Genomic DNA, 18,037 nt, shown 5'->3' with positions numbered 1-18,037 from the left:
ATGTGAATTCCGCCAGGCTTGAATCACCTATAGGGCTGTCAAAATAGCTGAAAAACTAAATTAGATTTTTTTTTTTTTTACTTAAATATGATCAAAATTCGAATTGTATTCGAATAGGCAAATTTTAAATGCATAATTTCAGATAGGGTGAAGAAAAGCTTTTTGCTTCTCTTCTGAGGCTGAGCGCATCGAGCAAAATATTACTGCATGTTTCTTCAAAGCATTAGAATACATGTGTAACACTAATGAACTGATGGTATTTCAGCCATCTGTTCCATATTAATAAATCCTGACTCTTAACACATTCTGAACTCAAAGACCAGAACGTGAGTAAACAAGGACCTTCGTTGTTTACATAATTCACCATTTTGGCTGCCCTGAAGTCGGCCACATCCTGCCTTGAGTGACATTTATTTTCGACAAGAAATTCCAGAGTCACGTGGACGAGCCTCAAAGGCGACATGAAATCCCCCCCCCCACACACACACACATAAGCACACACACACAAACGAACGTTTCTTTATGCTTTTTATGTAAGTCCTTAATAATATGTATTTTGAATATGTTTGTGGGTACAATGGTTAATCCTTGTTATGCGAGGATTATAATTTTACTAGCTTATAACTTGGAAATGTTTCTCCTCATTTTTACTTTCTCAAAGAGAGCCATGTTTCTGCAACCCCCACTCCTGACAAGGTCGTAAAGCTTTATGACCCCACTGGGCAACAGGACAGGAAAGAATCATTCATTGGTACCTTTTTCTCAATGTATCCTAAACTATTACTTATTCAATGTGGTCTCAATGTATGAAGTATTGCTTTGGTGCATTAAAGATTCCCCATATAAATTGGAGAATCTGCAATTTTATCATGTGTTAATCAAATCTTTAAATGTGTGTAATTCTGCATTTGAATGTTGTGGCGGGGGGGCGTGGTTTAGCGAAGTCTGCAGCGGGAGAGAGGATCAGGAGACGAGCGGTAAGTGAGTGGTTTGGGCAGAAATTATTATCACCTGTTTCTTGTTCTAGTAATTGGCGTGGAGAGGGTATAAAACGCCAGGAGAGATGGAAGCAAGTGAGAGAGAGTCGGACTGCTGACGAGAACCGGAACTGGAAAGAGGAAAACGGAAATACCGCGTGAACGTGGCAGAATAAAAGTCACCGTCTGGTGTTAGACTTTTGAGTTGTTTTTGTTGAATAAAGATACGTCAGCAGTCCAGCCGACCCCTTGTCCTCTTCCTTGCCCTCACGAACTCACTACACTGGTGCCGAAACCCGGGTAGGAAGAAGGACCATCTCCGCCGCCATGCAAAGCCCGTCCTCCACGCCGCTTGCGGACATCATTTCTTCCCTCGCGGTCCTCCACCGCGAGCAACTCCAGGCGCTGCTGGACCTGAGGACCGATCAGGAGCGACGGTTCCAGGCCATCATCCAGGCCCAGCAGGAGGACCGCGAGAGGTTCCGGGGCTGGATTGATCGGGAGGTTCGCGCCGAGGCCGCTGGGGCGCCCGCCACCCCCGTGCACCTGCCACTGCACAAGATGGGGGCCCAGGATGATCCGGAGGCCTTCCTAGAGCTCTTCGAGAAGGCGGCCGAGGCCTGCGGGTGGCCCCGCGAGCAGTGGCCGGTGCGCCTCATTCCACTGCTCTACGGCGAGGCCCAGGTGGCCGCACAACAACTTCCGGTGGAGAATCTCCTGGTCTTCAACGACCTGAAGAGGGCCATCATCCAGCGGGTCGGCCGATCGCCAGAACAACACCGCCTATGCTTCCGCTCCCTGGACTTGCGACGTGGAGCATGTTGTCGACCTGGTGGTGCTGGAGCAGTTCATCACTCGGCTCCCCAAGAAGACGGCCGAGTGGGTCCAGTGCCACCGCCCCGCGTCACTGGACTCGGCCATCCACCTGGCGGAGGACCACATGGTGGCGTGCCCAGGGGTCGGCACACCCCCGCCTACTAACTCTCTCTCTCCTTCTCTCTCTCCCCCTTCTCTCTCTCGCCCTGTCCCTCTCCCTCGTTCCCGTTCACCTGGCCCTCCTCATGTCCCGGGGGCGGAGCGGGACTGACCAAGGCCGCTTCGCGAGTTCAAGGAGGGCGGGGCCTGGGGCTGCCGGAGGGGACAGTGCTTCCGTCTCTCCGCTCTCTCCACGCCAATTCCCCTCTCCACTCCCTGCCATTGGGGCGGCGGGTAGGTCTGGGCTGGCCTGTTGGCGTTGCGGGGACCCGGACCATTTTGTGGACAGGTGTCCAGTGATGGAGGTGGAGATGATGATCCGGGTCCCAGACGACCCACAGGCTACCCCCGGTCGGGCTGGCGAGTACCAAATTCCTGTGAGTATCAAGGGGGGTACATATCCGGCCTTGGTGGATTCAGGATGCAACCAAACCTCAATCCATCAAAGCCTGGTTCAACCGGGGGCATTGGATACAAGCCACGTGGTTAAGGTGCGGTGCGTACACGGGGATGTGGTGGAATATCCGGTCGCCCCAATTTTGATTCAATATCGGGGACAAAAGCATAGTGTGGAGGTGGCGGTTAGTCCCTGCCTCCGGCATCCAATAATTTTGGGGATGAATTGGCCCGCATTTACGGTTTTATTGGGGTCGTTATGTGCGGATGCCTCTTGGGGAAATAAGGCACGGAAGGAGACTGCGCGGGTTCAGGTGGGGGAAACTGAGCCAGGACCGCTGAGGTCTGCTTCAGGGAAACCGAGTGGAATCGGGAGACTAATTCTCTCGGAGCACGATGACTTTCCTCTGGAGCAGTCTCAGGATGAGACGCTAAAACATGCGTTTCAACATGGCCAGTCTCTCCAACCTGCCCTCCCGCTCTCCTATCCATATTTTGCCATTTTAAAAGACCGGTTGTATCGAGTGACCCAAGACGCTCAGACAAAAGTAAATACAACCCAGTTGTTAATTCCAAAGAGCCGCAGGGAAATGCTTTTCCATGTGGCTCATTCTAATCCTATGGCGGGCCATTTGGGACAGGCAGCAACACTAAATCACCTCATGACCCGATTCTTCTGGCCGGGCATTCATGACAACGTGCACAGGTGGTGCGCGTCTTGTCCGGAATGTCAGTTGGTGAACCCACCGGCCGCCCCAAAAGCGCCTTTGCGCCCTCTTCCATTAATGCAGGCCCCCTTCGAAAGAATTGGTATGGACCTCATCGGGCCATTAGAGTAATCGGCACGAGGACATCGCTTTATATTAGTCATAGTTGATTATGCAACACGATATCCTGAAGCAGTGGCCCTCCGCAACATTTCCGCAAAAAGTGTTGCGGATGCCCTGTTTCGTCTTATCTCCCGGGTGGGGGTTCCGAAAGAAATCCTTACTGATCAGGGCACGGCGTTTATGTCACGTATGCTACGCGAACTATACGGATTGTTGGGCATTAAATCGATTCGAACTAGCGTCTATCACCCACAAACTGACGGCCTGGTCGAACGATTTAATCACACTCTTAAATCCATGATCCGTAAGTTCATTCAGGAAGATGCCAAAAATTGGGATAGGTGGCTCACAAGCCTCCACGGGGTTTTCCCCCTTCGAGCTTCTCTATGGACGCCAGCCCCGGGGGGTGCTTGACGTTCTGAGAGAAACTTGGGAGGAGGGACCATCTCAGGGCAAAAACGAAATTCAATACGTACTGGACTTGAGAACAAAACTCCACACATTGGGGTGGCTATCAATGGAGAATTTGTTACAAGCCCAGGACCGCCAGAGCTGGCTGTATGACAGGGGAACTAGGTTACGCAAATTTGCACCAGGAGAGAAAGTACTTGTATTACTCCCAACGTCGAGCTCTAAATTATTGGCTAAGTGGCAGGGGCCGTTTGAGGTCCCATGCCAAGTCGGGGATCTCGATTATGAGGTAATACGGTCCGATAGGAACGGGGCTCGTCAGGTTTACCACCTCAATCTCCTCAAAAAATTGAATGAGGCGGAATCAGTGATGTTGGCAACGGTGATTGGGGGGAGGATGATCTCGGTCCAGAGGCGAACGTCAAACCACAATCCCTTGCCCTGGCTCCAGGTGGAGATCACCTCTCGCCATGCCAACTCACTGATTTAACGAAGTTACAGGCAGAATTTGCCGACGTCTTTTCGCCCCTACCGGGCCGTACTAACCTTATTCAGCACCATATCGAGACTGAGCCAGGTGTGGTAGTTCGCAGCCGGCCGTACCGCTTACCTGAGCACAAGAAAAAAGTAGTTCAGGCTGAATTAGGCGCTATGCTTGACATGGGGGTGATAGAAGAATCCAACAGTACTGGGCGAGCCCGATAGTTTTAGTTCCGAAAACGGACGGCTCAGTTCGGTTCTGTGTGGATTATCGTAAGGTGAATGCTGTGTCGAAATTCGACGCGTATCCAATGCCGCGGGTTGACGAGTTGCTTGATCGGTTAGGCACGGCTCGCTTTTATTCGACATTGGACTTAACGAAAGGTTATTGGCAGATCCCCTTGTCTCCATTATCCCGAGAAAAAACAGCTTTCACAACGCCGTTTGGTTTACACCAATTTGTTACCCTTCCGTTTGGCTTGTTCGGGGCACCTGCGACCTTTCAGCGCCTCATGGATAGAATTCTGCGGCCCCATGCTGCATATGCGGCTGCCTACCTGGATGATATCATTATATTCAGTAGTGATTGGCAGCGGCATATGCAGCATCTGAGGGCTGTTCTGAGGTCGCTGAGGGGAGCGGTGCTCACGGCCAACCCAAAGAAGTGTGCGATTGGGCGTGCGGAGGTAAGGTATCTGGGCTTCCACTTGGGGCATGGACAGGTGCGTCCCCAAATTGATAAGACAGCCGCTATTGCGACCTGCCCACGTCCCAAGACCAAAAAGGAGGTGAGGCAGTTCTTGGGGCTGGCGGGATATTTTAGGCGTTTTATTCCTAATTATTCAGACCTCACCAGCCCCTTGACTGACCTTACTAAAAAGGAGGTGCCAGATACGGTCCAGTGGACGGAGCCGTGTCAGCAGGCTTTTACCCAGGTCAAGGCTGCTCTATGTGGCGGGCCGATATTACACTCTCCTGATTTTTCTCTCCCTTTTCTGTTGCAGACAGACGCGTCGGACAGGGGGCTGGGGGCGGTCCTGTCCCAGGACATAGAGGGGGAGGAACGTCCGGTGCTGTACATTAGCCGCAAGCTCTCAAAGAGAGAGGCTAAGTACAGCACCATTGAGAAAGAATGCCTGGCCATCAGGTGGGCCGTCCTCACCCTCCGCTACTATCTCCTGGGATGGGAGTTCACCCTCTGTTCGGACCACGCTCCGCTGCAGTGGCTCCACCGCATGAAGGATACCAACGCGCGGATCACTCGTTGGTATCTAGCTCTTCAGCCTTTTAAATTCAAGGTGGTCCACAGGCCGGGTGTTCAGATGGCGGTGGCCGACTTCCTCTCCAGGAATGGGGGGGGGACCAAAATCACGGGCTTCTTTCAGCCAAAAACAGAAATAGCCAGACGACAGGGTCTAAGGGAAAAAACAACAAAAATCTCCATGAGGGCAGAGGCAAGGATCCCGGGATGCCAACACCCAGTCCAAAAACAGAGAAGACCGCCGGCAGAGTGAAAAGCCAAGGGCAGGTGCTTCACAGGTACTCTGCAAACAGGCACAGCCGGATAATTCACAGTCCAAGGACAGTATAACTCACAGTTGCAATAAGGACTAAACAAACCACGGACAAGATAGGACAGGACTAGGAAACAGACGTGTCTCACAAAAAGTCATTGAATAATCCGACAAAGAGACAGGGCTAGAAAGAGAGAATAAGAAGCAGAGATAATCAAGGGCAAAGGAGGGACAGGTGAGGAGAAGGGAACGAAAGGGGAAACAGCTGAAAGTGATAATGAGTGGAGGATTGGGTATGTGTGCGTGATAGAGTGAGTAATTGATCACAAGAGGGAGACAGAGAAAGAGGAGAAAAGACCAGGATCATGACAGTACCCCTCTCTCAACGAGCGCCTCCTGGCGCTCCTGAGGACAACTGGCGGGTCCGGAGGAAATCATCGATGAGTGAAGGATCCAGGACGTCCCGGGAGGGAACCCAACTTCTCTCCTCAGGACCATACCCCTCCCAGTCGACCAGATATTGACGACCGCGTCCCCGACGGCGCATGTCGAGAATGCGGCGAACCCTGTAGATGGGGGAATCATTGACAAGACTAGGGACGCGCACCGGGCGAGATGGGGGACGGATGACAGGTTTAACGCAAGAGACGTGAAACACGGGGTGGACTCAGCGTAGATTAGGTGGAAGGTGAAGCTTTACTGCGACAGGGTTAATGACTTTAACAATGCGAAATGGTCCAATAAAGCGGGGAGACAATTTACGTGATTCGGACCGGAGAGGTAAATTTGAAGTGGATAACCACACTCTTTGGCCGCAAACATAGCGAGGGCTCTTAACTCTGCGCCTATTAGCCGTAACAGTCATGCGTCTTCTAGCTCAACAGAGAGCAGATCGCACTCTCCTCCAGGTGCGTTTGCAACGGCTAATAAAAGCTTGCACAGATGGAACATTAGATTCAGAGTCTTGGGACGCAAATATCGGAGGTTGATAACTGAGACAGCAATGAAAGTGCGAAAGACCAATAGCAGAGGAGGGGAGCGAATTATGGGCGTATTCGGCCCAGGAGAGTTGCTGTGACCATGATGCGGGATTCTGATTGGTGAGACTGCGGAGCATACGGGCGACAATTTGATTAGTCCGTTCAGCTTGACCGTTCGTCTGGGGATGAAACCCGGACGAAAGGCTAACAGATGCCCTAATCAGGCGACAAAACTCCTTCCAAAATTGAGAAGAAAATTGGGGACCTCTATCAGACACAATATCTGTGGGTAAACCATGTAGCTTGAAAACATGATCAACCATGATCTGGGCGGTCTCCTTGGCAGAGGGGAGTTTAGCGAGAGGAATAAAATGGGTCGACTTAGAAAAACGATCTACCACGGTTAGAATCACGGTGTTACCCCCTGAGAGAGGAAGCCCGGTGATAAAGTCGAGTGCTAAGTGAGACCACGGTCATGTTGGAACCGGTAACGGACGGAGTAGACCGGCCGGAGGGGAATTGTCAGCCTTAGTTTGTGCGCACGTATCGCAGGAGGCAACAAACCGTCGCACGTTCCGTTCTAAAGAAGACCACCAAAAGCGCTGACGGATAAAAGCGATGGTGCCCCGGACGCCAGGATGGGCTGTCAATTTAGAGGTGTGTCCCCATTGAAGAACAGCTCGACGCACGGACACAGGGACGAAAAGCAGTAATCGGTAGCCAATCGGTAACAGCCTTAGCGGGGTCCATACTAATCCCCTCTGCCGAGAGGACCGAGCCCAGAAACGTAACTGAAGGGGCGTGAAAAGAACACTTCTTGGCCTTTACATAAAGTCGATTCTCTAGTAGACGCTGAAGAACACAACGAACATGTTGGACGTGCACCTGGAGAGACGGCGAAAAAATCAGAATGTCATCTAGGTAGACGAACACAAAAACGTTGAGCATGTCCCGTAGGACATCATTGACTAAGGATTGAAAGACCGCGGGGGCGTTAACCAATCCGAAAGGAAGAACCCGGTATTCAAAGTGCCCAAGGGGCGTATTAAACGTGGTCTTCCATTCATCCCCCTCCTTGATACGCACTAAGTGATAGGCGTTACGTAAGTCGAGCTTAGTGAATATCTCACTCGCATTGGGTGAGAAAGGCTCGGCATTGTAAAGGCTCATCAGAATAGCACGGTGGGTTGTTTATGCGTGGCTCAGAAGGATCGCGCTGTCCAGCTGAGGCAGAATAAGAAGCAGAGACAATCAAGGGCAAAGGAGGGACAGGTGAGGAGAAGGGAACGAAAGGGGAAACAGCTGAAAGTGATAATGAAAGTGATAATGAGTGGAGGAGTGGGTATGTGTGCGTGATAGAGTGAGTAATTGATTACAAGAGGGAGACAGAGAAAGAGGAGAAAAGACCAGGATCATGACACGAGAGGTAAGTGAGTGGTTTGGGCAGAAATTATTATCACCTGTTTCTTGTTCTAGTAATTGGCGTGGAGAGGGTATAAAACGTCAGGAGAGATGGAAGCAAGTGAGAGAGAGTCGGACTGCTGACGAGAACCGGAACCGGAAAGAGGAAAACGGAAATACCGCGTGAACATGGCAGAATAAAAGTCACCATCTGGTGTTAGACTTTTGAGTTGTTTTTGTTGAATAAAGATACGTCAGCAGTCCAGCCGACCCCTTGTCCTCTTCCTTGCCCACACAAACTCACTACAAATGTATCTGTGGGTAAACCATGTAGCTTGAAAACATGATCAACCATGATCTGGGCGGTCTCCTTGGCAGAGGGGAGTTTAGCGAGAGGAATAAAATGGGTCGACTTAGAAAAACGATCTACCACGGTTAGAATCACGGTGTTACCCCCTGAGAGAGGAAGCCCGGTGATAAAGTTGAGTGCTAAGTGAGACCACGGTCATGTTGGAACCGGTAACGGACGGAGTAGACCGGCCGGAGGGGAATTGTCAGCCTTAGTTTGTGCGCACGTATCGCAGGAGGCAACAAACCGTCACACGTTCCGTTCTAAAGAAGACCACCAAAAGCGCTGACGGATAAAAGCGATGGTGCCCCGGACGCCAGGATGGGCTGTCAATTTAGAGGTGTGTCCCCATTGAAGAACAGCTCGACGCACGGACACAGGGACGAAAAGCAGTAATCGGTAGCCAATCGGTAACAGCCTTAGCGGGGTCCATACTAATCCCCTCTGCCGAGATGACCGAGCCCAGAAACGTAACTGAAGGGGCGTGAAAAGAACACTTCTTGGCCTTTACATAAAGTCGATTCTCTAGTAGACGCTGAAGAACACAACGAACATGTTGGACGTGCACCTGGAGAGACGGCGAAAAAATCAGAATGTCATCTAGGTAGACGAACACAAAAACGTTGAGCATGTCCCGTAGGACATCATTGACTAAGGATTGAAAGACCGCGGGGGCGTTAACCAATCCGAAAGGAAGAACCCGGTATTCAAAGTGCCCAAGGGGCGTATTAAACGTGGTCTTCCATTCATCCCCCTCCTTGATACGCACTAAGTGATAGGCGTTACGTAAGTCGAGCTTAGTGAATATCTCACTCGCATTGGGTGAGAAAGGCTCGGCATTGTAAAGGCTCATCAGAATAGCACGGTGGGTTGTTTATGCGTGGCTCAGAAGGATCGCGCTGTCCAGCTGAGGCAGAATAAGAAGCAGAGACAATCAAGGGCAAAGGAGGGACAGGTGAGGAGAAGGGAACGAAAGGGGAAACAGCTGAAAGTGATAATGAAAGTGATAATGAGTGGAGGAGTGGGTATGTGTGCGTGATAGAGTGAGTAATTGATTACAAGAGGGAGACAGAGAAAGAGGAGAAAAGACCAGGATCATGACACGAGAGGTAAGTGAGTGGTTTGGGCAGAAATTATTATCACCTGTTTCTTGTTCTAGTAATTGGCGTGGAGAGGGTATAAAACGTCAGGAGAGATGGAAGCAAGTGAGAGAGAGTCGGACTGCTGACGAGAACCGGAACCGGAAAGAGGAAAACGGAAATACCGCGTGAACATGGCAGAATAAAAGTCACCATCTGGTGTTAGACTTTTGAGTTGTTTTTGTTGAATAAAGATACGTCAGCAGTCCAGCCGACCCCTTGTCCTCTTCCTTGCCCACACAAACTCACTACAAATGTAACTTCATGTTTTGATCATTTATATGCATTATTTTTGGTATCTGTTTAATCGTCATGCTTTGACAGACCCATTTATCTAAAGCAAAGTTATGAAAAATTTATTAATCTGGAATTACGAACTTGCTAGAATATCACTGCTGAAATCTAACAAGCCCCAAAGTTAGTAGGGTGGGTGTTTCCACAGAGACAAAGGAACTTTTCCCCGCTTCAGATCGCGGACGTTCATTGGTTGTTCACGCGAAAAGAGGCGTGAACCATCCCAAGCCATTAGAACTGACCGAACAAGGTCCGCTTTCTCTTCTTCCTCTCTCTTCCTTCACACATGCTGCTCTCCTGTGACCCTCGTCGCTCCCCTGAGTCCCTCGGCTCATATCGCCGTCCCCCCCTCCAGCCAGGAGGCGGAGAGGACAGCCATTATCATGGCTCCTCCGGAAGCTGTCATTTTCGTTGTTTTGTTTTCTTTCCTTTACGAAGTTTATTCAACTATTCGCCTCTCCACACAAGGAAGACGAATTCTGGAACATTGTTTGTTGAACCTTTCAAATACCGCGCAATTCCGCCGCAACCCCCGGGCTGGAAGACAAAGGACCATGCTGCTCCAGCGCGCGCCGGTCTCCAGCACGCGCACGCTGGTTTTAAAAGACCTGCGCACAAAGCGTCACGAAAAGACCACGCTCACGCACACTGGACACTTTGCAAGTATAATTTTTCTATGGAGATTTAAATGCTGCTTAAAGTGTGTCTATGATTTGAGTCGTTGTTGGCTTTCAAAAAGTTTACTGTCTATGATTTTCTTACCTGAGCTCATTCTGTGATCTCTTTGTCTCTCTCTCTCTCTCTCTCTCTCTCTCTCCCTCACTTGGATTCCGTTATGTCTTGTACAAAGTTTACTGTCTGTATTGTCGTACGCATATTTACTCTGTGTGATTTGTAGTCTAATGTATTATTAGTCAATTATTAAAAACCCATATATTCATGATTGTCTTGGCCTCCACCCCACTCACATTACGAGTCACTGAGATGTCTGATCTTTAGCTACAAACTTTAAATTTAGAAACTAAATTTGTCATAATGATGGGATAATGTTTTCATGGCCAGAGAATATTTTTCCTTGAATTATAAGAAGTGATAACTTTATGGAAAATTGATAGGTCAATCTTACGGCCGTTTGCTGGACAAACCACTGTTTGATTTGCAGTAATTTACAATAAGAGATATCACAATAATTGATATGAAGAATGGAATATTGACATATTAATGAGTAAAGCCGCATTTCCACCGCAGGAACTTTACCCAGGAACTAGGGACTTTGGCCTGGTACTTGGTGTTTTTCCACCGCAGGAACCAGGAACTAAATAAAGTTCCGGGTAAAAAAATGCCCCTCAGAAAGTCCCTGCTGGCGAGGTAGTACTTTTTTAAAGTTCAGGAACTTTCGGGGGCGAGACTTTGGCGCTAAACATTCTGATTGGTTGAGTTCACGCAGCATTGGTTGAGTTCAACCACCATTTATTCGGATCAACATTTTCAAAATATTACTGTTATTGTGTCATGAAATGTAATTTTAAAAGTATTTCAGGCGAGAATGAAGTTGTTTAAAATTCAAATCTGATGTTTATTTATATAGACAGCATTTAAAAATGTGTTTCGCCGATCTCTGAGACGGTGAGCTCCACGCAATCAGCGGGAGCTCAGTCCTCATGTATCCGCCGAGAAGCTGCCTCAGCTTGGATAGACCTTCTGATATGTGCCGCTGGCTCTGATGTCTCTTTAGTGTTTAAACATAAAATATAATTCAGCTGCGGGGTAAATCTAACAGGTTTTCTCTGGTCTGTATTCAGTTTATCTATGTGTTAAAATGAAAATAAAAAAGGCATATTTATATAATATTTCGTTTCATTGTAATGGCTGTATATAACGTTACACATATCCCTGAACTAAGTACATTTCTGCAGCTGTTATTATGTTTAAATGAAAACGAAAGGAGGCAGTGGTATTTTATATCCTATTTCGTGTTATTGTATATATACTGAGGGGAAAATTGCTTTAGCCAAAGCCATCTGAGTTCACGCAGCATTGGTTGAGTTCAACCTCCATTTATTTGGATCATTTTCAAATATTACTGTTATTGTGTCATGAAATGTAATTTTAAAAGTATTTCAGGCGAGAATGTAGTTGTTTAAAACTCAAATCTGTGGTTTATTTATAAAGACAGCGCCTATTTAAAAAATGTGTTTCGCCGATCTCTGCGACGGAGAGCTCCACTCGATCAGCGGGAGCTCAGCCTCTCCTGGGATAGACCTTCTGATATGTGCCGCTGGCTCTGATGTGTCTTTAGTGGTTAAACATAAAATATAATTCAGCTGCGGGGTAAATCTAACAGGTTTTCTTTGGTCTGTATTCAATTTATCTATATGTTAAAATGAAAATAAATAAGGGCAAATTTATATAATATTTCGTTTCATTGTAATGGCTGCATATACACATATCTCTGAACTAAGTACATTTCTGCAGCTGTTATTATGCTTAAATGAAAACCAAAGGAGGCAGTGGTATTTGATATCCTATTTCGTTTTATTGTAAATATACAGTAGGGAAAATTGCAGTAGCCAAGACGAGCTGACTGAAGTTATCAAGTATAATATATATATATATATATATATATATATATATATATATATATATATATATATATATATATATATATATATATATAGTTACGCTGCTGTTTGTAGATTTACCAGAGTTGCGTAGTTGCAGACATCACACTCCCCAGTCGAATGCACAAAGTCTGAACTAACTACCGATGTTGCACGTCCAAAATCAGCATACTTTTTTTTTTTATCAGCGGTACTTTGTATTGAGAAACGTGCGCGGACCTACGTCACCAGTCATTTGCCTAATCTTCCCGGTACTTTACACCGCGGTGGAAACGCAGAAAGTAACAGGTCTGGGGGGCAAAAAGTTCCTGGGAAAAAAAGTTCCTGGTAAAAATGTTCCGGATAATTTCGGTGGAAACGCGGCATAAGTTACAGTGCCCTGTAATGATTTATTGGTATAGACAATTGAGCTATTTTTCATAATCAATAAAATGTATTGTAACTGTCATATGAGATATATATATATATATATTAATCATATTCCTAATTAATTATTCAAATTCCCTATATATCATTTGAGTTAATTATTCTGTACAACTCATTGTTGTTACAGTTTTGGTGGAGAATGCGGGCATTTCAAACGTCGTTTTGTGAGCAATCAATCTGTGTATATGGTTTTTAATAATTTCTGCACGTGCGCTATGAAATTATGTACTTGTGAGATAAGTCGCAAGACGCGAACTCACTCCTAACTGACTGAGGCAAAAAGCTGATCAGTCAGCACGTTAGGTATCTATAGAAACGTAACAGGATAGTCACTGTTATTTTTAATGTAAGTAAACTGCAGTATAATGTTAAAAGTATCCTGTTAAGAAAGACCAAAATCTTTTTACAGTGAGAACATTTTAATATGAATAATCAAAAGATGGAGAAATCTTTTATTAGTTGCAACATTTAAATCTGAACATGAGCGATGTTCCTCTGATTCAGTTAAAAAGGCCTTGCTATTTAAATATCGTTATTGAATTTGTGGTGAACCACAGTGATATTCAAAAATTAAACGATAAAAACTCCTGGTCTAAAATTGGCTTAGCTACCCGATTTCTTAACCTAAAACATTTAAATCATAAGTGCTATTTTGATAAATGTTTATGGGAGTTCAACAGATGAAAAAAAATTCCTGTTTTTCACATTTGTGTCTTGGCAGTGAAACGAATCCTGTCCTTACACTCTTGTGCAGTATATAGCACCTCAGAGATCATATAAACCTGTTTCTGTTTGTTACTTGTGATTTTTGATGCAGAAAATCAGCCTGACAAAGATCAAATTCTAAGTCATATTGAAATTGTAATTCCGCTATCTAAACACCAGAGGGAACTCGTGGTTTAGAAATTTCAAGTTACGCCCCTGCTTTCTGATTCCAGCTTGCATGAGTGCAAAGTCGCCATCCCGTGGCCGTTTCAGATAATGCGCTCTAATTGCTATTGCTATTACTATGGTATTGAATTAGCTGTTTAAATTCTCGATAATTATTTGCATTTACAGCTTTGCTCATGCGAATATTATTACAGGGAAACAAAAGAATTTTCCCTGCCTTTGACTGTTTACATTTACTTTGAGTTTGGTTCAAACATGATTTGAATTAAAATGTAATTGTTTAATAGTGGAAATCTAGATGTTTCAGGTCAACTACTGATTGACCCACTTAGAAGGTAAGCCATCTAGTGGCAGTCTCCTGTTAAATCGACTAACAGACCTCTGTCTTTTCCATTCTGTTTTGAATTGCATGTCCACTTTTACCCTTTTTGATTAATCTCACCCTGTTTGATTAATTTCATAATTATTAATGATAACTTACAGCTATCATGGGTTATTAAAGGATATTATTCAGATTTTCCTTTTAATTCTTACATGCTTATTTTAAATTTTGATTTAAACTAGTTTTGAATTTTTCATTTGAATTAAGTTTTCTGCTCAGCAGGTTAAGCACAGAGATGCAATACACCCCCCCCCCCCCCCCGTGGTGAAAACCAGCTACTTCTTCTCCCGTGTTTCTTTCCTTTCTTTTATTTTTATTTTTATTATTTTTCTTCTCTCTTTTGGCTTAGGTTATTTAGATAATTAATATTACTATCAGAATTCCTTTTCTTTGTTTTATCATTATTAGGTATAGCTGTTACCTCTTATTTCTACAGATATATTTACTCAATTGATGTTAAACAAACAAAACCTTAATTAACTTTAAGTTTCTTTTGTTCATCCTTTGTGTATTTGATTGTAGAACTCCCTTGGTGATTGGACAGTCATCTCAGGTTTCCAGTGAGCAAGGCTGCCCGACCGGTGCCCGACCACTGGCTGCGAGTGAAACTCGGCTCCTTTTGTCTCTGTCCGTTAGCGACACGCAGTGGAGACATCAGTAATTTGGCACTCCAAAAATTGTGTTAAAAGTCACAAGCTGTTTGAGAGGGTGCAACGCCAGAGTAACGGAGGACCGGGGACACTGCGGTTGAGTGTTTGGGGAGCGCCGGAGAGGTTGACCAAGCCACTGGTTTCCACCTGAATGACTTCAATTCACCCAGGTGAACCAAATGTGATAAAACCCATCCACTTATTATAAGCCACAGAATATTAGATATTCCCCCGGATATATTTTAAGTGTTTAACCCTTTTGCTTCTTTAAGCCACACCATATTTCTAGGTTTCCTACCCAGATAGCCCACTCACCTGTTGGCCCTATCTTAAAACCTAGCAGTAGGCTTAGGCCTCCTTATTCTCACTAACACATTGTGTTTCTATTGTTTTTATCTCATTTCAAGTGTTGTTTCACTTTGATCTTTTTCTATCCTCTGTTCTGTTGTGATTTGTTTCTTTCATTTCACATAGAGACAGTAACCTGTGAGCCACCAAGGAAGCTAAATAGTAGAGCAACAACCAGCAGCCGGTGTCATCACACGACCCGCTAGGCTACTGCCTGTCAAATCTCCATTTCAGGTCCTTCGTTGACCCAAGTTAATTGGCTACTTAACTGTCTGACTGTTTGCATCAGTCAGCCCCAAAATTCTCATAAACGGCACAGCCCATATGAATATAGCTCGTTAAACGTAGAACGAACTTGCATTGGTCTTTTTGTGTGTGTGTGCTGTGCTTCTCTCACCGACAGAGAGTCAGGATGTTCCAGTCATCCAGTCCAGCAATCCACGGGGGCCACCTCTCGACATGGTTGAAAGCAGTGATGACCCCATTCCTGCCCAAGGACACCAGTAGCCTGCAGCACCCAGAGCAACTAGACACCGAGCTAGATGAACTGATGGCACGTGATCCAAACCAAAGCGACTACTACAAAGAACACGCCAGGATCCTCGAAAGCCTAGTTCACATTCTCGTCGCCCTGGCACGGATCAGTGAACGGAGCAACATCACGGAGGAGGCCTGGAAGGACCAGGCCCCAACCCAGAGTCATCTTGATCGGCTCCTCCTCGAGACCCAGAACCGGCGCGAGAAAGAGGACGACACAGATCCAGAGCTACAGAAAGCAGGCCCACCACTCCAACCCTTCCAGCCAAGAACCCAGAGCTGAAAAAGGGGGTGTAAGCTCACGGCTCAAGAAATCACCAGCCAGCTTACAAGAACACCTGTCAACAACGGAGGGGAGAGAACCCTTCCAGAGAACGCATGCCACTAAACCCTGCACGGCTCGCAGAGAACTTGACAAGCTAGCCAGAAGCATCTCTATGTTCAATACAGATCCTGCAGGACGACAGGACGTTCATGCTTCTTTACAAGCCATTGACTTTCATCTGCAAACTGTCACCAACATGACAGACGTGAACACATTGTACCTGTTAAAAATCACTTCCAGCTGTGATGTGCATTGTTTTCTGGATTGTCAACCAGAGACTGTCAAAGCGTACTACCAGCAACTGCTACAAACTTTGATTCTTGAATTCTCTGATCCAGACTCAGACCATGGGCTTCTTATTGCTATGGACCTCAAACAGGGCCGACTTGAAAACCCACAGACTTTCTGTAGTCAGCTACGAAAAGCCTACTTCGGAGCATGCAACGAACCAGATATGGAACAGGATGTCAACTTAAAAACTCTGTTCCTCCTAAACCTACATGCCAGTTGGAGTTTTCATCTCAGAGTCCCAGCGTGTCCACGTAACAGGACTACACAAGAGTTACGGAACTTAGCCTACAAAGCTTGCACCAAGCAAAAGACTATTTGTGAAAAGACTGTGAAAAACTCCAAAGTCTCTGTCTCTGAGCACTGCTTGGAGTTAACCCTAGATGGCGCCCTACAACACCACAGACATCTTTACAGAGAGTCAATACCGTTCCAAGCCAGCAGAGGGCAACACAATCGTGGTGGTACTCATCCAACGCACCAGAGCGGCGATTCCCACCATCCAGGACACAAAGCCCCGACAGCCGGCAGTGGAACCACTCTCGACATGACACTGGTAAGCTCAATCCTGAGCCCACGTCAGAAAAACACAGTGCAGCCACGTCTGAGACAGCAGAGATCCTGAGGGTGCTGAAAGAGCTTCTTCACATGAAAAATCGCAAGGAAGATTAGCCAAGCACCCAGAAAACTGCCCGTCATCCACAGACCACAGAGCTAACTGTCACAGCACAAAGTGACAACAACACCCAAGCTCCACAGCCGACAGCTGCACACCCTGAACGAGACAGCACAGGTCCTCACACCAGGTACCACAAACACAAGGTACCAGAAAATGCTCTTTTGACTACCTGCCTTCGCAGCGAGCTACACAAGACCGGTCCTCACCACCCATCGATCGTCACACCTGCCCTGATGCCAACATTCCTGGGCAGCCTTCTCAAAAAGGGGGTGGGCCGAAAAGGAGTCAGCAGGGAAGACCTGATCGACACAGGATTAAACCTGACTGTGATCTCATCTCACCTTTTCAAAAGACTCCAATTTGAAGCTAAGAGACAAGATCAAACTCTTACACCTCAAACTTATGAACTGAATGTACAGGCGTACAGACAGAACGACATCCAGTTTGAACAGGTTGTTTCCTTTCACCTGACAATCATTCTGATGAGTCTAATACATCCCATGTATGTCCCACCAATGAACACTCATACATTTCTCATCGACAAAGACCTGCTAGAACACTTTGACCCTTTTCTGAACTTCAAACAGCTAAAAGACTTTGCTCAAGGGCGAGAGCCTCTTTCCCTCCTGCCACACAGGTTCCTTGAGCCAGACTGTCAGGTCACAGAGGTCACGGGAACTCCCACAGAGCCAGACGGTCAGGTCACAGAGGTCACGGGAACCCCAGCAGCCAACCATGAGTACAAAACCCTAACGACAAGCTCAAGTTCATACCTCTGTACCTTAATCAACAAACAGGGTACGGTGGTACCAGCTTACACCAAAGGGGTCGCTGTTCGGCTCAACCTGCAATGTGGTCAAACCTTACACCACACGCTGGGTTTCTTCCAATCCTCACCTGAATGTGTGAAACTTGGACCCACACTTGAAGCCACACCCCTCACTGAAATGTCATCTTGTATAGTCTACATCCTGTGCAACAACTGCACGGCAACAGACATCAACATTCCCAAGGCCTACCGGCTGGGATGGCTAGTGAGCCATGACTTTAATGACTTTGAACTAGTACTACCTGTCATTGAGCCCATTCCACTTGCACTGATACCTGAAGGGAGTACAAACAACACATTGTTCACTGCACCCTT

Source organism: Carassius gibelio, chromosome A7, assembly GCF_023724105.1.
Source record: "Carassius gibelio isolate Cgi1373 ecotype wild population from Czech Republic chromosome A7, carGib1.2-hapl.c, whole genome shotgun sequence".
NCBI classification, from domain to species: domain Eukaryota; kingdom Metazoa; phylum Chordata; class Actinopteri; order Cypriniformes; family Cyprinidae; genus Carassius; species Carassius gibelio.
This window is presented reverse-complemented; position numbering follows the sequence as displayed.